Genomic DNA, 19,998 nt, shown 5'->3' with positions numbered 1-19,998 from the left:
GTCGTGATGCAGGTGTTAGCTAAGCTCTGGGGGTAATCATATGCAATATCTATCAAATCAACATGCTGTACACCTTAAACTCACAATGTTTTGTGTCAGTTATAACTCAATAAACCGGGAAAAAAGATATATATATATCCTCCATGTTTTAGCCAAGTGGAAAAAGTTAATAGAAACCCTCCAGTAAAAAAAAGTATAATGCGTGTGAGGACCTCAGTGCAGGGCCAGCCTGGAGAAAGCATCCTGGTGAGCGATGCTAGTTATTATTATTGTCATCGATGTTGTTGCCTCTGCTCCAGAGGCCTCCTGCCGTGCTGGTCTAAGGCATGTTAGGTAACTTCTCTGGGCCTCAGCTTGCCCTTGTGTAACACGGGAATTCTAACAGTACTTGCCCCGCAGAGTTGGGCTGAGGAGTAAACGAACCGGGGAGTCTCTCGATGTTGTAAATAGCTCTTGAGCAAATGCAGCCTGACGTCAGTCTCCTGACGTGGCTGGGCCCTCATGGGTCCCAGGCCAGGAGGGAGGACAGCCTGGTGGGTGGACAAAACCCCGTACCTGCCACTCTCTGGCTGTGTGGCCTGTGCAAGCCCCCATCTCCTGGCCTCAGTTTCCCCACCTTTAAAGGCAGGTGTCAGAGCAGCTGGCCTCCCCTTCTGGCTCCGGGTTCCACGAAACCGGTTGTGCAGTGGTTGTCTCTTCTCGGGCTCTTGTTTTCCCAGAAGAGATTTGCGGAGGAACTCGCAGCTGACTGCTTTGTCCCTGTGGCTGCTCTGTGTCGGCCTGCAGCTCTGCGCCCGGATCTCTGACCTCTGGGCTGGGCTGTCTTTCTAGGAAGGGGACCGCCTGGCTCCAGAGTGAGAGGAATTGAAGGGTGTTCAGCGGGAGAGAACAGGTGGGGGCGGCGAGCAGAGCTCAGGGCCTGGACCAGGCTCCAGGTGCTGGGGGGTGAGGGCCCTGGAGGCTGGAGCAATAAACCTGGCTCCGGCCGGGGGAGCAGAACAGAGGCCGGGGAAGGGTCAGCACCAACCAACGGTCACTGGAGTGGAGCCAAGCGCCTGACAGTTGGTAGGACCTGGCTAGCCTTGGCTTCCCGACGGGTGTGGATCCTGTGGGTGCGCGGTGCTCGGGGAGACGGGGCCGCTGTGTTGGACGTCTGCCATTGCTCTCAAGACCTGCTCTCTGCCCTTCCGCACCCTGCCCTGTGCCCTGGGGGTGACTGGGCGGCATCATGCACTCCCTCCCTCTCTGGCCTCCTGTTGGCTCTGGTCAGTGGGGAGCTCTGGCAGGATATAGAGTGAGGGGTGAGATGTTGAAGTAGTTAGTCTCCCAGCTGTCTCCCTCAGGTCACCTCGGGCTGGCTCATGCCGTGACTACAGGTGGCATCTCCTGCCAGGGGTCCTCTCCATGAGCCGTCTCTGTGCCTGGGTCTGGAAACCCCGTTCCCCCTCCCACAGCCTTGCGGACCAGGGTGGTAGCAACAGCATCCCCAGCTCTGCTCCCCTGGGGACTGCCCCGCTCCTGCCCACACGTGTGTGAAGAGGTCCTCTATGAAACCCTGGGGACCCTGCCTGATTCAGCCCCCGAGCCGCAGGCAGGGGTACTGGAAAGCGGCCCAGGAGAGCGGGCAGCAGGTCCTCCTCCCAAGTTTCGTCTGGAGTCTGACTCAATCTTCTCACCCTTGATTTCTTCTCAGTTGTGTGTCTGGAGCTGGAGCGGGCGGAGGGAAGCGAGGGGAGGGAGCCCAGGCAGGCCGGAAAGGGGAGCCCCGGCGGTGCAGGTCCCACCGTCAGACACAGAGCAGGGGCTGCACAGTCCAGCACCCCCCCGGGCAGGCGGGCGGGGCCTGGGAGCCTTTGTGGGCCTGGAGGGGCAGCGGGCTCTGCCCGTTGGTGTCCTGCTGGCCCGCGGCCCAGAGGTACAGCTCTCCCCAGAGGGGTCAGAAAGCCGGGCTTCTGCATGAAATCCCTCGGTTCTAAATGCTGAGATCAGTTCAAATATTAAATTTTAAACAAATGTTAAATTTTAAACAGCCAGATCCAGATCTCTGGCCACCGGTTTGTGACCTAGAAAACACAGGCCCCTCTGACGGATATTTCTGATCTTGTTTGCTCACAGGTGTCCCGCAGCCGGAGCGCGGACTGTGAGCAGCCCAGGAGACGGGTGAGTGTGCGACCAAGACCCCGACCCCCCTGGGGGGACTCGGGATCCCCACCTGCGCCGAGGTACACACTTCAGTACCATCAGTGGCACTGATTTAGAAATGCCCGGTTTGCAGACCTCCTGTCTGTACAGTCAACCACCCTGCTCTCCCCACCCCTACTGCCCCCACCACCCCAGCCTTCCGAACCTCCTTCCCACACCAGAGCTCTCAGTGGCCACTCCCCAAAACCTGTGGGCAGAGGGGAGGAAGCAGGAGGCGGAAGCAGATCTAACGCTGCGGTTCGGGCGTGTTTCCTGTATGTGACTTTGTCTCTTCCCAGTCCCCACAGAGCCTGCGTGTTTCCACTTTACCTTGGTGTGCGATTCTACCAAAAGAGAGGCGCACGTGGATTAGTGAATGTGCTTTTGAGATAAAGAGCAATATTCATGTGTGGGTACAAGGCTATCATATCAGTCACTCACACTTTAGTATCTTTTAATGCCATCGGATTATTTTTCAATTACTGTCTTGCTGAGGTCAGCCACACTGAGGGTATTTTGGATCTGGGGACTTGAGAAGGGGGAACACTGTGCAGACAGCCCTGGTCCAGCCTGAGGGCCTGGGACAGAACAAAGGCCTGGGGGCCTGAAGAGGACAGTCCTGGGAGCTTAGTGACTGCTTGTGCGGATCTGGCTCTGGGAACGCTGTCTTCGGCCCCTGTCCTGATGGATGGGGCCTCTGTGGGCTGGCCTGTGACCCTCAGCACCATGTCCCTGGGAGTGCGTGCCCCCAGCTGCAGACCCGCCACTGGAGGCACAGCCCCGTTGCCTGGGGGACTGCCCGGGCTTCTCTAGGGCGAGCCAGGAGATCAGCTGCCAGGGGCCCCGGCCGCTGCTTCCCGAGAAACCTCGGAGAACTCGTCTTCCACGGGCCGGGCGGGCGGTGTGGGGCGGGTGTGCGAGGGGCTGGCCTTGCTCCCGGTGGAATCAGCTGGTGCTCCGGGGGGGTCCGTAGGAACAGAGCCTTCCCCACTCAGCACCCCCTCCCCGATGTGCGACCTGGCGCTGCCCAGATCGCCACCATCTGTGTCACTTCTTGGGAGAGGGTGAGGAAAAAGCTTTGAAAGCTTCTGTCAAAATATCATCTGTAGGTTAGTAGAGGTTATTTCCAAGTTATGAAATTATGGGCAATTCAAGTTTTCTGTGTTTTCCAAGTTTTATGTGATAAGCTCATTCCTTTCATTTTCTTTCCCCGAATGCTGTCTGGGGTGGTCTGCAGCCTCTGGGCGCCCGTGTCCACTGTGGACGTGCCCTGACCAGATCAGCCCTGCAGGTAGTGGGGCTGGGGGGACTGGGGCCTGGGACAGGTGGGTTTTGAGGGAAAAGTAAAGGTGATACAGGGGAGGATTTAAAGGTCTGTCAAGGGTGCGCGGCCCCCTCAGATCTTGCTGAGGTCGTAAGGTAGAGAGCCAAATCGTGGTCATTTTCTGCAAATGATGTGGACCTGGTTCTTTCCCTCCATTAAAGTGCTCATCACCTCAGGATATAATTGTCTCTCCCTCCCCAGGCGCACCTCCTCCCGAGCAGGGCCCTGTCCACTGCTCTCTGCCTTTCCAGGGCCCGGCAGGGTGTGAATTTGTATGGGGACTGGCCTTTGCCAAGTTCCTGCTGTGTGCCGGGCGTGGTGCTAAGGCTGTGGTGGAATCTCCACTTGAGTTCATCCTGAGATCCAGGTGGGATGACAACGCCCATTCCACAGCCCGGGAGACTGAGGCTCTGGGAGGTGAAGGGACCTGCCCAAGGTCACACAGCTGGTGAGGCGGGATTGGAACCCAGGTCCATCTTGTTGTTTCCATGGCATCCCTGTGAGGGCAACGTCACATTTTTAAAAGGCTGGAAAAGACAGAGAAGGATTATTCACAAGTTTACCTCCCTGCTGCTGCAGGCGTGTGTTGGGGGTGTTTCTTCCTTCCCGCTTCCGTCTGTGTACAGTTTGCTTGGCCCCTGCACTGCCGCATCCTCCTGCAGGCTCTCAACCCCGTGGCTGCTCGGATGCAGTCAGGGCAGCGATGTGCTTGTGAGTCACATGAACACATGACCGGTGGCACATTGACCATCACCGAGGGTCGGTGGCCTCGCTGGCTCAGGCACCCCAGGGTACACACCAGCCCTGCATCCGCCCAGCCCTGCACACCCAGCGCCTCCTGTTGCCGTAGATGGGAAGGCAGAACAGGCCCCCAGGGCTGGGTCTGGGAACGGTCCTGAAGCTGTCCTGCCCAGCGGCTTATGCCGGTGTCAAGACCCCGCCCCACAGACCCCGCCACAGGGCAGTGTGGTGTGATGGTTAAGCCCTTGGTTTTTGGAGCCAGGCAAAACTGAATTTCAGTCCCGGCTGCCTCATTCCCGAGCTGTGTGTGGCCTTGGACAAGTGACTGACTCTGCCTCTCTGTCCCTCAGTTTCCACATTGGTAAAATGGGTCCCCACTCCACAGACTGTTGTAAATACAGCCAGGCCACCTCCTTCCCTTCCCCTCCTGAGGGACCAGTCTCTCACCTGGGGCAACTTTGTTTTAGCCAGGGGTGGTTGTCACTTTCTTATGCTGACTATAGTCAGATAACCTTGGTGTTCTTTGTTCTTTCTTTTTTCTGTTTTTTAAGATGCCTAAAATGACAACAGACTCTGGGGAGCTTTTAATATGTGTGGTCAGTAGTTGTTAACGCCCCCAAAAGTGGCATAACCTACTAGAGAGTTTTGAGAATTTTTAAAATTTTGAAAATGTGGGTAACCAGTAATTCCACTTCTAGGAAATTTACTCTGAGGAATAGTGCAAGACATGTACAAAGATTTATCTGCAGGGATATTTATCACAGCGTTGTTTATATTAGTTAGAAAACAAGGCGAATGTCCCACAGCAGGGGACTGGGGGAGCCCTTGACGGCACATGCAGGTCGTGGAAGATTCTGGGCAGCTGTTGAATTCAATGTTTGAGATGAATTTTTAGTCATGTAGGGGAAAGTGTTCACATTTCAGTGTCAAGTGAAAAGGCAGTTTGCCAAAATTAATTCTAACCGCAATTAAAAAAAATAAGTAGGAAAGAACGTAAGAAAGCAAGGTAGAAAGAGGAGAGAGAGAGAGAAGAGACAAGAGAAGACTTGAGAAACAGATACTGAAGTGTGGGAGGTTATCCAGGGACTTATTTTCTTCTTTGTGCTTTTCTGCACTTTCTAAATGCCCCACAGGGGAATGTTCACTGTTTATACAAGGGCGAAGAATAGTTGTAGCTAAGAAAAAACTCTGCCCCCACCCGTGTGTGTACATTGTGACAGTCAGCTGTATAAGAATTGTTATATTGGCACTTTTCATTCTAAAGTGTTCTTTTTCTCAAAACACTTTTTTTACCCAAAGCCAACATCAGTGTCCCCTGTCTTCTTTAGCCCCTGGGACTGTGGCTTTGAGGCACTGGCTTTGGGAGTGTATTAGTCTGCTAGGGCTGCCATCACAAAGACACAGACCAGGGGCTTAGGCAATGGAAGTTTATTCTGTCGCAGTTCTGGTGGCCGGGAGTCCGAGATCAAGGTGTCTGCAGGGCTGGTTTCTTCTGAGGCCTCTCTCCTTGGCTTATAGACGGCCGCCTTCTCCCTGTGTCCTCACAGGGTCCTCCCTCTGTGTGTGTATCCTCATCTCCTCCTCGTAAGGACACCTGTCGTATTGGAGTGGGTCCACCCACATGACCTCATGTTGCCTTGGTGACCTCTTTAGAGACCCATCTCCAAATACAGTCGCATTCTGAGGTACTGGGGGTTAGGACTACAACATATGAATTTTGGGGTCACAATTTACCCACAACAGGGGCAGCCTGTTCCTGGGGACTGTGGCCGTTTATTTTGCAGAGCACTGAGCTTGAAGCTGGAGGGGGTGCAGGATAGTGTAGGTGAAGACGTTGCCCCCGCCTCTGAGAGCCCCTAGGGAGGGGTGACACAGACACCTCATGAAGCAATGCACCTGGGTGACCCCTCACCTCCCCAGCTAGGCCCAGAAGCACAAGTACAACCACTCCTAGCTGAGCCCCTTCACCACAAACTGGCTGGTCAGGGTCACAGCAAACGAGTTCAGCCCACAAAAATTAATGTTACTAAGAAACCCTCAAGCGTTTCTACTGCTCTGCGAAGCAGTGAGTTAGCTATAAACAATTGAATCGTTTGCACTCCCACCAGCAGTGTATGAGGGTTCCCTTTTCTCCACATCCTCTCCAACACTTGTTATTTCCGGTCTTATTAATTATAGCCTTTCTGACGGGTGTGAAGTGATGTCTCATTGTAGTTTTGATTTGCATTTCCCTAATAGTTAGGGATGTTGAACATCTTTTCACGTGCCTGTTGGCCATCTGTATATCTTCTTTGAAGAAATGTCTGTTCATATTCTCTGCCCATTTTTTCATCAGGTTGTTCATTTTTTTGTTGTTGAGTTCTTTATATATTTTAGAAATTAACCCCTTGTCAGATATATGATTCGCACATATTTTCTCCCAGTTGGTGGGTTGTCTTTTCGTTTTGTTCATGGTTTCCTTTGCCATGCAGAAGCTTTTTAGTCTGATGTAGTCCCACTTGTTTATTTTTTCTTGGTGAACACAATGCAGTCTATACAGAAACTGAAATATAATAATGTACACCTGAAATTTACACAATGTTATAAGCCAATATGACCTCAATACAAAAATTAAAAAAAAAAAACACTTTAATCATTCAAATGGGTTTCTGGACATTAAAACTCAAATTTAAAAAATAATTTTTCTTAGCATCAACTTAAAAGTGACTTTGGGGCCGGCCCGGTGGCATAGTGATTAAGTTCGTGCGCTCCACTCCGGCAGCCCAGGGTTCACAGGTTCGGATCCCGAGCGTGGACCTATGCGCTGCTCATCAAGCCATGCTGTGGCGGCGTCCCATATATAAAATAGAGGAAGACGGGCACAGATGTTAGCTCAGGGCCAATCTTCCTCGCCAAAAACAACCCACGTGACTTTGATTTATAAAATCAGTGGTGGAGAGAAGGAATAGGACGAGCAAGTTGGGTGTGGAAGGTTGTGGTTGTTGAGTTTAGTGGAAGCAAAGCTGATTCTGTCAGAGAGTGATGAGAGAATCACTGAGAGACGGGGAGAGGCTGAGGCAGGCATCCAATGGCAGGCAGGCACCTTAGATTTAAGGTGGAAGGCAGTAGGGGACCACAGCTTGTTCTTGAGCAAAGGTGGAAAAGAATGAGAATGAAGCTAAGAGAGACTGCAGCAGAAAAGTCTTGTTCGAAAGCTCAGCAGAAGTGCTGAGATGAGGATCTAGGTATCAGTTCTGGAAGGGGAACTCCAGAGGAAGATTTGGGAGGTGTTGTTCATCTCCCAATGAATAGGAGATTTCACTTTTCTGGGCCTTTGTCCATGCCCTTCCCTCTACTCCACCCCCAACCTGGCAAGCTTCTATGCATCCTTTAAGGCCCCATTCATGGGGCCCCTCTGCCCTGAAGCTTTTCTTGACCTCCTGGGCGGTCACTCCTTCTCTTGGGCTTGCCTCTTGGTAGAGCACTGGTGTACTGTCTTGTGGGGACCTGTCTGCACACCTCCCTGTTTGCTGCCAGGCCTCCCTGGGGCTGAGAAGCAGGTGCTCAGCGAGCGTCTGTGGGGCGAGTTGGATGATGTAAGGGACATCAGCGATGGGATGTAAGCTGCGGAGGGTGGTGGAGCATAGAGGATTCAGAAATGATTCCAAGGTGAGTCTATACAATTTTACAAATCATTGAGTTCCTACTGTGAGTGTGGCACTGGTGAGAGAGGAGTGAGCAGGCAGACTTTGTCCCTCCCCTCGTGGAGCTTACAGCCTAATGGCGGAAACAGATAATAAAACAATAATTGCAGTATGATGAATGCTGTGAAGCCCAGTCTGCTATGAGAGCCTAATGGCAGGGGAGGGGGTGGTGGAATCAAGGCGGGCTTCCTTGAGGAAGTGCTTATTTAAGGTGAAAATTGGAGGATGTGTGAGAATGCATCTACTTGAGCAGATCATAGATGTTAGATGGTGCACCAAGACGAGGATGAGGAAAGGAAGCCCAAATAAGGGGAAAAAGTATTCCTGCAAAGCCGCAGCCTGTGCAAAGATCCTGCAGTGAGTGAGAAGCATTGGAAACAGAAGCTGAGCATCCCTGGAGCATGAGAGAGCAAGAGGGGAGGCTGGTGAGATAAAAGGTTGGAAGTGAAGGCAGAGAACAGCATCATAAAGCCACTATTGTCAGGAGGGTTTGGATTTTAGCCTAAGAACATCAGGAAGCTACTGGAGGGTTATAGTCAGGAGGCGATGGGAAAAGATTTGTGTTTTTAAGACTGCCCTGGCTGCTGCTGTGGAGTGAACAGATGGCCGAGAGCAAGAGGGGGACCAGGTGGTGTCTGGTGCAGTTGTCCAGGCAGGAAATGCCGATAGCCTGGACTCGATGGAGGCCGTGGGTCGTGAGGAGGGAAAGGAAGAGGATGACAGTCAAGACGTGGGCAGAAAGGGAGAGAGAGCAAGGATGACTCCAGGTTTAGGATTTAGGCAAGGGCAGGAAGTAGAATGTTCGCAGAGGTATTTGGGGGTGCCTTTGCCAAACTCTCACCCTACACTGAGCTCCGGTAGCCCCTCAGAGGAGTCCTGACTCACAGTGGCCCCAGCAGGTCAGCCAACAGGCATGGCAGACCTGTTAGCCTGTCCCCAGGTCCAGAGAGGTGAAGAGGCCGCCTGCAAGAGGCCCAGTGTCAGGCGCAGACAGGGACCCAGGACTGTGCCCAGGATCTCCAAGTGGTGGAGGGGACGGTTGATGGAGAAAACTTGGCCCCACAAGGTGTGGCCACTTGGTTTCAGCATTTTCCTTTGATTCAGCAAAATCTCCTCTCAGCACCTTTCCTGGGAGGCTGAAAATTGGCTATTATTCCTAGAGATCCACTTAGATCTTCATTTCTTGCCCAGATGTGCTGGGCCTTCCTGTCCTGGTGGGTGTTAGCACAGGAGTAAACTAAACAACTGGGTGTGGTTTAGTTTACTTCCATCCGCCTCTCACGGACCCTCATGGTGACTTGGGGACATAGGCCAGGAGGTACCAGCATTCTCCCCATTCCACAGATAACAAAACTGAGGCTCATAGAGAGGATGCCCTTTGCCCAAGGTCACACAGGTCAGAAACGGGAGAAACAAGACTAAAACCCAAGTTAGGAGTGTCCACGTTCGATGCATTTTCCTCAGTTGAGTTTTTGTCTGTAATCTCTCAGGAACTTTTGAAGGAAACGATCAGGCCTCTTGGCTTTCAGAGCATCTGCTTGTTACCTACTAACGAAGCGTGTTTTTTCTTTCGCTGAAACTGTTTGAACGGTGCCGCCCCGTTGTGATTCCTTCCACATCCATGTAAGTCCATCTCTGTAACAACCAGCTGCAGAGCAGAAGATCCTGTGAGACACCAGGTCATTTGTATGGCACCTTTCCCAGCGGCTGGCCAGCGTGTGGGGAGAGGTGAGGTCAGGGCGGTTGGTGGGGCTGGAGTGCGAGGACTTTGCCTTCATTCCTGGGGGTATGGGGCACGCGCGGCTTCTAGCAGGGGATGCTGCGGGCGGGCTGGTGTTAACAGAACCCGCCTGGCTGCAGACCACAGGGGGCTGGTGAGGTAAGTGGGGGTGGGGAGCGAGGGGACCAGGGAGACCAGGGAGGAGGCTGTGCGGGAATTCAGGTGAGAGACAACAGAGGCAGGACCAGGGTGGCGCAGTGGAGGCGGGGAGAAGTGGCCGTGTTCTGCAAAGATGTGAGGGTTGAGCTGGCTGGACCCGCTCTTCTATTGGCTGTGGGGGAAGAGGGGAGGAGACGAATCAAGGGGGACTCTGGGGTGAATTCTGATACCACCTGGGGTGCTGAAATCCACATCTGCACTCACCACCCAGAGTTAGCACAGACCATGAGTTAAAAGACACGGTTCCCCAGACACTTCTCCAAAGAAGATATACAGATGGCCAATAGGCACGTGAAAAGATGTTCAACATCACTAGTCATCAGGGAAATGCAAATCAAAACAACACTAAGATATCACCTCACACCCGTCAGAATGGCTATAATCACCAAGACAAAAAACAACAAATATTGGAGAGGATGTGGAGAAACAGGAACCCTCATACACAGCTGGTGGGAATGCAAACTGGTGCAGCCTCTATGGAAAACGGTATGGAGAATCCTCAAAGAATTAAAAATAGAGATGCCCTATGACCCAGCTATCTCACTACTGGGAATCTATCCAATGAACCTGAAATCAACAATCCAAAGAGGCTTATGCACCCCTATGTTCATTGCAACATTATTCACTATAGCCAAGAAGTGGAAGCAACCCAAGTGTCCCTCCACTGATGACTGGATCAAAAAGATGTGGTATATATATACAATGGAATACTACTCAGCCATAAAAAAAGACAAAATCGTCTCATTTGCAACAACATGGATGGGCCTGGAGGGTATTATGTTAAGTGAAAGAAGCCAGAAAGAGAAAGACAAACACTGTATAATCTCACTCATATGTGGAATATAAACCAACACATGGACAGAGAAAACCGTATTGTGGTGACCAGGGGCAATGGGGGTGGGGGGTGGGCACAAGGGGTGAAGGGAGACATGTATATGGTGATGGACAAACAAAAATGTACAACCCAAAATTTCACAATGTTAAAAACTATTAAAACATCAATAAAAAAAAAGAAAAAAGAAAAAGACACGGTTCCCAGCAAGACTGCCCCACTTCAGATGCTAGCCACAGGTGGGGTCCCCAGGCTTCCACACTGCTACAAATTGGGGGTTCCTACAACCCACTCTGGTCTGATAATTCACTAGAATAACTCAATAACTTACAATAACAGTTTTATTGTAAGGGATACAGATCAGGGCCAGCCAAATGAAGAGACACATAGGGTGAGGTCTGGCAGGGTCCCACCAGGGACGTGTCCACCCTCCTGACACATCAGTTGTTGACCCACCAGGAAGCCCCGTGGAGCTCCGGTGTCCAGGGTTTTATTGAGATTCCACTATGTAGCGTGAGTGACTGAGTCAGTGGCCACATGACAGAACTCAGCCTCCGTCCCCCTCTCCTCCCTGGAGACGGGGCTGGCTCAGAGCCCCTACCCTCTAATGCTGTGGTCGGTCTTCTTGGTGACCAGCCCCCATCCCGACTTACTCTTCAACTCAGGTGCGGTCCCGGGCCTCGTGAACAGCAAAGACGCCTCTGTCACCTGGGGAATTGCAAGGATTTAGAGTTTCCCTCCCAGGAACCGGGGGCCAAAGCCAGTCAAATTCTTTATTATACAACAGGGTGGATGTTGCTGCTGTTCAGTGAGACCAGCAGAAGACCGGAGGCCAGGGGTGGGTTTGGTAGGGAAAATGAAGGGTAATGTTGCGGACCTGTTGGCTTGAAGATGTTCACTGGGCATCCGAGAGAGATGTGGAGTCGGCAGTTGGCTGTGAGTCTGGAGCTCAGGGGCAGATCGGTATAGATCGTATTTAAAGCCACTGGACTAGAGGAGATAACTCAGAAAGTGGGTATAGTTGGGGAGAAATAAAGCCCAGGACAGTGCTGGGGGCATCCAGCAGTTAGTGGTCGGGAAGAGGCAGGCCCGCAGGAGAGAGAGAGGAGTAATCTAGGGGTAGGAGGAGGACCGGAGACGCGGGGTCCCCCCAGGTGTTTCACAGGCGGGGGCGGGCGTCAGTGCTAATGCTGCTGTAAGACGGCGGGGAGGACCAAGGCGTGGCCACCAGACCTTGAGCTGAGGGGCTTCAGGAGAGGGGAGGTGACAGAAGCCACCTGGGTGGGACCAAGGCGGGAAGGTGGGTGAGGGAGCAGAGACCCCAACGGGGCTGTGGGGCCTCGGGGGGGTTAAGGTGGGAGCCATCACGGCACGGCTGGCAGCTGGTGGGAAGGATCCAGTGCTCACGGTGTGCCCGGTGGGCTAGGAACTGTGGGTATTTTCTGGGAGCCCAGAGTGGGGTGGAGAGAAGAGAGGAGAGTCACTGTCCACGCTGTAGAACAGAGTGTGGAAGACAGGATGGGAGGGGACAGAAATATACAGCCAAGAGAAATGGTGTCTGACTGGGGTGGTCGGGACAGATGTAACAACTACTACAGGAATTTTTGCTGAGCGCCTAGGAACACGCTGAGCCCTTGAAGTGCATTCTCTTATTTCATGCTCACAGTACTAGCATTGTCCCCATTTTATAGATGAGGAAACTGAGGCTTAGAGAGGTTGATCCAAGGTCACACTCTTAGGACTCGCCAGAGGTAAAAGTTAATGCAGATTGTAAAGGATTTTTATAGGCAAAGGCAAGAAGGGAGAGGTGTAGGCTGAAATGAGAATGAAGGGCCAGAAAAGGCTATGTGAGTTTGGGGGCCTGGGCAGACTCATTTGGAGCAGGAGTGGGACAGATCCCATCTGAGTCACTCAGGAGAGGGACCCAGTCCCCCTCTAGAACATGATTCTGCTCTAGTCACCGGCGGTGACTCCTAACCCCTCGGGCTGCCTTCGTCTGGCCAGGAGAGGGTAACACGTGCTCCCCGGGTCAGTGCACGGATGCGAGGGCTGGCAGAAGCAAGGCAGAGCCCGAGAGGAGAGCGGGGAGGGAGCTGGGCGACACCGATATATGAGGACGCTCTCCTCGGGGCAGGCTGTGGGCCAGAGAGGAGGCATGGACCCACACAGCCCTGCCTGCCCCTCGGCCAGCACCGTACACACAGCCGGGCAGAGGCCTGTCTGCTCACAGCCCTCGTCATTCCTCGTCTGTAAACCATTCCTCGTCTGCCCACCCCACCAGCGTGCATGTTCATGACTTAAAATAACATCTGGGGAGAAGGCACTTAGCAGAATGCCCAGCAGAAACCAGGAGTCACTACCATCCTTTAGGTGTGGACGAGAACCACTGGTTCCGACAGACGGATAAAATCAAGAGGGCGCCTTCTCAGGGGGGATTTGGCAGCTGTGTGATTCTGAAATGTCCTAGATCTCCGGAGGCACACCTGTGAGCCCTCGGGTCTTGGCTTCCCACCTGTGAAACGGGCACTTCCTGGCTGACTTGGGCTGCGGGCCCCCTGTTGAGAAGGACAGCCGGGGAGCCCAGCCAGGCGGGATGCACTTCCATAACCTTTTGTGGTCACTGAGAGGGCTCTCCTGCCGGTCCCTCGGGCAGTGCGCATGGCTCTGCTGGGCTCGACACACGCCTGGCCTGTCCTGGCTGGCAGGGCCCTCCCCACGCCTCCATTTCACAGAGGAGTTGACTGAGGCCCAGAGAGACTGGGCCACGCTTCCCTCCAGCAGGTGTTGATGTATCCTCCCTAGATTTTTGTGTACAGCGTGAAAGGGGAGGGAGGAAAGAGGGAAGAGGCCGTGGGGAGAGGGAGGAGACCAGGGTGCTATGTGGATTTTGGAGGTCAGAGGCTCAGCCTTGCTTTGAGAAGGGTGTTAGGAATCCCGGCCCCATCAGACACTTGAAGAGCCAGCGAGGCCTAGAACCTTCTCACTGTGGAAGCTGTCAAGCCAGTCACTCTACCTGGAAGTCTGTAACCCCTTATTTCATTCTACTTGTGCAGCAAACGTGTGGGTCGTTTGGCCTCAGGTTGTGTGGGCAGAAGCATCTAGAAGGAGAAGAACGGTGATGTGGGCCAGAGGGCATGAGGTGCTTCCACACTCTGCACGTGTGACGTTGAAAGGGGCTCGAAAGCGTGGGCCGGGGCCTGGGTTTGGAAGGTCTGGGGCGTAGAGGCAGGCAGCGAAGGAGTCTGCGGGGTGCCGGCCCATCCTCAGCGGGCATCACAGGGCCAGTTCTGGAAAAGCTAACGCCCGCTCTCTCCCAGGGGGCTCCCTGCTGCCCTCCGGGAACCCTGAAGTCTGGGCCTCCTGGGCCGGTTCCTGGCTGCGGGTCCTATTTCCCGGCCTTCTGGAACTTCTTACCTAGTTCCCTGTGTTTTCCAGGGCCCCTTGGGAGATGGGGGAGGGGCTGTTGGGAGAGAGGAGATGTCTGCTCTTGAGCAGCTGCCCGCTGGGCACACTATTTCACTCCAGACTTGCACCACATCTGAAAGGTGTGGGCGTTGCTCTCTCCATGTCACCCGCGGGCGGACTGAGGCTCAGAGTGGCTAAGTAGCTGGCCCTGGAAGACCCAGCCAGGAGGCGGGGGAGCCGGATAGGAAGCCGGGTCTGCGGGCTGCACACCGGGGTCTGGGGTCGGCACCGGCCCGGCCTGCATGCCCTCGGGCTGGTCTCTGAGGCCAGTGCTGACCTGGTCCCTGCACTGGCGTGGCTGTTCCTCTCTCCTTCCCCTCTGTCGTCTTTGCAAGCCCCAGGGGTCCGCTCTCCTCAAACGCACTTCACGTGGGCCCCCACTTTGGGAATCCCTTGGGTCAAATCCTAGAAGGGCACCCGGGACCTGGAAATGCCCCCACACTGGGCCACTCCAAAAATAATCAAAGGGTCGAGAGGCTTCGGGAGCGCAGAGGCCAGACTCACGGGTCAGGGCCAGAGGAAGGCTCATGCCTTTTGATCGCCAGGAATGGGGTCGTCAGACCTCCCAGGCCAGAGCCGGGAATAGTGGGCCAGAAAAAGAGGATTGATTGATTGATTGATAAGAGAGACACAAGAAAAAAAGGGGGGGCGGGGACCGAGAGAAGCAAAGGAACCAGGAATGGTCAGGGAGGGTAGACTGAGTCACAGATTTGTCCAAAACTGTCATGAGTGCATTGGGAATGTGAGGTGACATCAGAAGCAGCACAGGGTGGAGGGGGCTTAGCTGGTTGAGGAGTGACCCAGCAGTATGGGGTCATTCAGGGTCTGGCCAAACAGCCCGCTCACCGGTGAGTGGACCGAAGATGCTGCCGTGTCCTGGGGCTGTCGCCTCATCGCTGAGTCATCGGCAGATGCATAATTACCTGTGAGGGCTGTGCACATGACGGTGTGAGTTTTACACCCATTCCCATTAAAACAAAACCAGGACCCTAGTGGGCAAAGGAGTTAGGGTCACCTCATTGGCCTGGAACCGCCCCGCCCCTCCCCTCGCGCAGACTGGCTGAGGCCTTTGTCCACCCCATCCAGGGCATTTCTCTAGTGCAGATTTTTCCTGTGCAGCCCCCACCGATGGCCTTTGGTTAGATGTTTTTCTTCAGTCTTCTATTGCTTTTTACGCACACTCGCAAAGCTCCCGCTTCAGCCAGGCGCGCTGAGGAGGACTGATGGATGCCGGGAGCTCCGTGCGGCCGCCAGAGCCGCAGTCCTGGGTGGGGGCGGCCGCGGGCTCTCAGCAGTGGCCCCATCCGCCTCTGCTGCTGGCAGCCGGAGTTCCGGACAGCTCTGCGCCCTGAGGAGCCCTCCAGCCGGGAGCCCTGGAGCCCAGGGCACCGGAGAGGCCCGCGCCTCCCGCAGAGCTGGCCCGGCACACGCTCGGAGTGTAGGTGAGGGGCTGCGAGTGCCATGGGCCCACGGAGGCTGGGAGGGAGCCATGGGCTCTGGGACTTCTAGAAAGACAAAGCTGATAAAGCTGTTGCTGTGGGGATTGGAGGAGGAAACAGCTCGAGAGCCTGTTCCTGGTGATTCTGTGAAGCAGCAGCAGAGGTTGGCTCTGCTCACACTTGAGGTGGCGTGGAATTCTGGGGAAGGAAGGTTGCTATTGGCTCACACCCAAAGCAGGGCGGTTATAGGACTTCTCTGAAGGACCTTAGCTCCTTCCTTCATTCTTTGCCAGATGTTTACTGAGGGCCATGCACATGCCAGGTTCCCTGCTGGGCGCCAGGGGATTCAAAGAGGACTAGAATAAGACTTCAATCCAGAAATGCCCCTAGTCGTGCTAGGAGGATGATTGCTTAATAACTGTAGTGCATATGATATATGATAGGAGAGAGTCTATCCAGAGGAGGAAGAAGCCAACTGGGCTTTAGGGTGCTAGAGAAGATTTTGCAGAAGAGGGACCATTTGGGTTGGGTCTTGAAGGATGAGTAGGAGTTCTTCAGGGGACAAAAGGAAGCCTAGATGTTCTGAGTGACTGGAAAGAGGTTTGGACACAGAGACATGTAATAGTGTGTGGTGACAGGGTCAGCAGGCCTGAGCAGAGGCTGCAGAAAGTAAGCAGAAGAGACTGACGGGGCCCCATCATGAAAGCCTCAAATGTCAGGGGAAGGAGTTTGGACCTGGTCCTGCAGGCAGGTGAGAGGCACTGAAGATTTTAAAACAGTGGTGTGATGTGATCAGTTTTGCATCTTAGCAAACAGTCTGGCTACAGTATAGACGAGGTGAGGAAGGAGACAGGGAGACCCTCAAGGAGAAAGCTGTATTCTCAGAGGCATGGAGGCCAGTGCTTTAGACCACAGTGGGGGGTCAGGGATGGGTGACAGGTGACAGCTCTGCTCTTCTCTGAGTTTGAGCAGCAAGGCTGGGTGGAGAATGAACTGTGAGAGGAAAGGAGGAGTCTGGGGTGGTTTCAAAGTGGAGCGGAGGGACTAGGGGAGCGATGGGGCCTCTCGCTAAGAGAGGGGATGGGGAGGAGGAGCAGGAGCGGGGAGGGAGGAGAGGTAATGAGCGCCGGTCTGGCCACACTGAGCTGGAGGTGATGGTGGGACACCCCTTCAGGATGGTGTCACCCGCAGGCACCCTCAGTCCCTTATCCCAGCAGGCTCCACGGTGGAGCCTCCAGAATGCGGAGTCAAAGCGAGGCTTGTCACCCACACAGCCTCCGGATTCCGGGTTCTCCCCATGCGGCTGCAGACGTGTGACGTCAGCCGTCAGTCAGACAGAAAGATCTTACCCTGCACCCCCGTCAGTCAGACAGAAAGATCTTACCCTGCACCCCCTCCGCCGCGGGAGTAAATGATAACGGGTGCGAGGACGAGAAGGGGTGCCGTGTGCCCCTGCGGGCGGATTTCCCGAACGCTGAAGGGGATGCTGCTGGGGCACGGTGGGGGCGCAGAGCCTGAGCTTGAAACGGGGCATTTAGGCTGGCCTGGTGTCCTGGCAGGTGCCGGGAGAGCCGGGACGGGGTGGCGGGGGCAGGGGCAGGGGTGACTGGAGGCTGGCTGACGGAGCGTCTCCTCGGCCCACCGCGGACCCCTCTCCTTGCAGACCAGGTATTCTGCCTGGCTTTGGAGAAGACCTTGGCGTTAGCAGAATTAGAAGCGTGGGGCAGAGGTTGTTTCTCATGTGGGAAGCCCCAGGGCTGGAGGTCTGGGGGTGCCCAGCTTTGTGGGGGATCCCCAGGTCAGAGTCGCCTGAACAGACAACTGCATCGTGTTGGGCTCTGCTTTCCGCTTCCCCTGTCCAGGCGTGTTTCATCCTCACACAAGGGGATCAGGGAGGTGAAGCAGCCAGCCAGCGTCGCACAGCCAGTACGCAGCAGAACCGGGTTCCTGCCCAAACCTGGCCAGCTTGGGGGCAGGGCAGCTCCTCTCCCTCCACCGACCATCATGCCAGTGGCGCCCCTCGGGCTCTGGGGGAAGTTGAGAAAGAGCATTTAAGAACAGTGTAAGATCTGTTCCTGAATTACCAAATTGAGTGTTTTTTACAACACAGACTGATTGGAAACAGCAGAGGGGTGTGTGTGTGTGTGTGTGTGTGTGTGTGTGTGTGTGTGTAGACTCGTTCATTACACTTACATTTATTGAGCACCTACTACGTGCCGGGCCCTGAGAATCAGCAGTGACTGAGGCAGACGTTGTCCGGGCTCCGGGAAAGGCGGGGGGGCATCTGGGGAAGGGTCTTATGCATAAGCAGGTGCGTACAAACACACACGTATGTGTGCATTGGGGTTCCAAACCAACGTCGGAAGAATAGACACACTGGCCTCACACAGACACCCCCTGTGCTGGCACTCACGCCCACGCACACGCCCTCACGTTCAGCCGCAGGGGCTGACTCAGCAGAGGGCACTGAACATGACAGCCGCCGTGAGGAGGTGTGGAGCGGCCGTCCTGTTCTGCCATGCGGCAGTGCAGGGCCGTGGGCCGGCTGCTCTCCACCCACCGGGCTGCCGGCCGGGCCGTAGCTCCCGGAGTCCATGGTGCCGATGCAGCCTTCCCGGGGACTCTGCCGAGAGCCGCTCGGCCATCTGTTACACACGGACCTGGGCACCTGGCCTGCCTTGTCTCCTTCACACTTCCTCCAGCCCTGGAGGGCGTCCGGTTATTACGCCCGTTGCAGAGGGGAGGAAACAGAGGCTCAGAGAGCTGGGTGTCTGCTAGGCTCTCCTGTGGCTCAGGAGCGGCAGGGCCGGACCTGAAGCCCAGACTCCTCCCTTGGGAGCGGCAGCTCAGAGCTGGTGCTGCTCAGGGTGACCCCGGGGCCAGGGTCGCCTTGGGTGGTGGAGTCCTCGGGTCTCTCCCTGACTTCTGACCAGCTGAGCCTGCAGGGACGCGGGGCACCTCCTTCCCGCTACCCGAGCCCTGGTTCCTGGAGTCCTTGTCCAGTCTCCTCGCAGCCTGGTCTCTCTGTGCAGTAACTTGTCAGGTGGGAAGAAAGAAGGACATTGAGCCTAAGAGTGGGGCGAGGAAGCGACTGCTCAGGGGTGGGGAACAGGCAGTCAGACCCCTACCCGACTCTGGTCTCAGTCTCTCCTTCTATAAAATGGGGATAATAACAGTACCCCCCGTTGGGTTCTGTTGAGCATTTAATGAGATAGCACAGGTAACTTGCTCAGCCCAGAGCCCGGCACACAGGCTGCACTGATGTTTTGTTACTGTTAGCATCTGTCTACCCACCCAGCGCGATTTCCTTGGGCCTGTTTGGTGGGGGAGTAAGTGTGTTATGCTCCAGAGATGTGGGGCCGGCTCACATTCTAGTGAGGAAGATGGCAGTGCTAATAAACAAGGGTACGTTGGTGCAATAGGTGCAGGGGAGGACGTCTGTACAGGGTACAGTGGGAGCACAGAAGGCTGCGGTACCTTCTGTCAAGGAGCAGGGGGAGCTCTGGAGTGGAGTCTTCTAAGAGCGGGGTGTTTTCCCATCAGACAGGATGAGAAAGGGCATTCCAGGAGGAGGGAGGAGCAGAGGCAGAAGCTCGGGACAAGAACAGTCAGGTGCACTGGAGCAACTGTAAGTGGACCAGGGAGAGCAGGTTCTACTATCCACAGGGGCCGGCACATGAGCTAAGTGAGAGAAGCAGGCTGGGTGTAAGACAATATGGATTGGTGGGGACTGTGGCCAACTGGAAAGTGCTTGCCGGTCTACAGGGAAAGTAGGACTCAGCTCCAGGCAATTGTTGCTGTGAAGGAAAGCTGGCCCCCTGTTGCTAGGTCTTCCAGGTTTTCAAGAGATGCCAGGAATCCAGGTTTTATGTGCAATCTCCTGACTAAAACATTGGGCCGACACTGGAAAAGCCTAACAAAATATACCTGGGGACTGCCAGTTTGCAGCCCCTGGTCTAGACTCTTAACAGTGGGGTGGGAGCAGGTGGGCATGAGAGGAAGCAAAGCTGCGGATTCTAGACTCTGCTTTGTGCTGACCGGCCTATGTCTGAGTTGGGGTCAGGGCCTGGCACACTGGTGGTGCCCAATCAATGCTTGTTCTGGAGATGAGTCGGGGAATTCGGACTTGATCTGGAAGGTTGGGGGAAGCTGTGGGGATTGGGGCCGAGGAGTGAAATGATAGGACTGTGTTTTGTGGCCGTTACTCCACCTGCCACGTGGAGGCTGTTTGGAGCGGGGGGTGGGAGGCAGAGAGGTGGGTCAGGGTGCTTAACAGGGCTCCAGGCAGCAGGTGATGGTGGCGGGGCCACCACTGTGGGGTGAGACCAGAGGAGGGATCCGAGAGGAACCCAGTGTTTGTGGAGAGTGCAGGAGAGGGGAGACCAGGGTGCCGC

At 54.8% G+C, this 19,998-nt stretch overlaps 1 protein-coding gene across 2 annotated transcripts in view; it reads left to right on the top strand.

Moving 5' to 3' along the window:
• Window positions 1-1,878: 1,878 nt before the first annotated feature.
• The window catches only part of ATP2B2 (ATPase plasma membrane Ca2+ transporting 2), a 305,152-nt gene continuing 287,032 nt past the window's right edge, over window positions 1,879-19,998 (top strand). For both annotated transcript variants that reach the window (XM_087431489.1, XM_087431490.1), the window contains exon 1: window positions 1,879-2,160. The gene's annotated coding sequence lies outside the window, so the exon portion shown is untranslated. The remainder of the gene's footprint in view (window positions 2,161-19,998) is intronic.

The sequence above is a fragment of the Ceratotherium simum genome, chromosome 5, assembly GCF_057802395.1.
Source record: "Ceratotherium simum simum isolate JZ-2026a chromosome 5, ASM5780239v1, whole genome shotgun sequence".
Classification (NCBI taxonomy): domain Eukaryota; kingdom Metazoa; phylum Chordata; class Mammalia; order Perissodactyla; family Rhinocerotidae; genus Ceratotherium; species Ceratotherium simum.
Note: the sequence above shows the minus strand (reverse complement) of the source record. Positions and strands in the feature narration are given on the sequence as shown.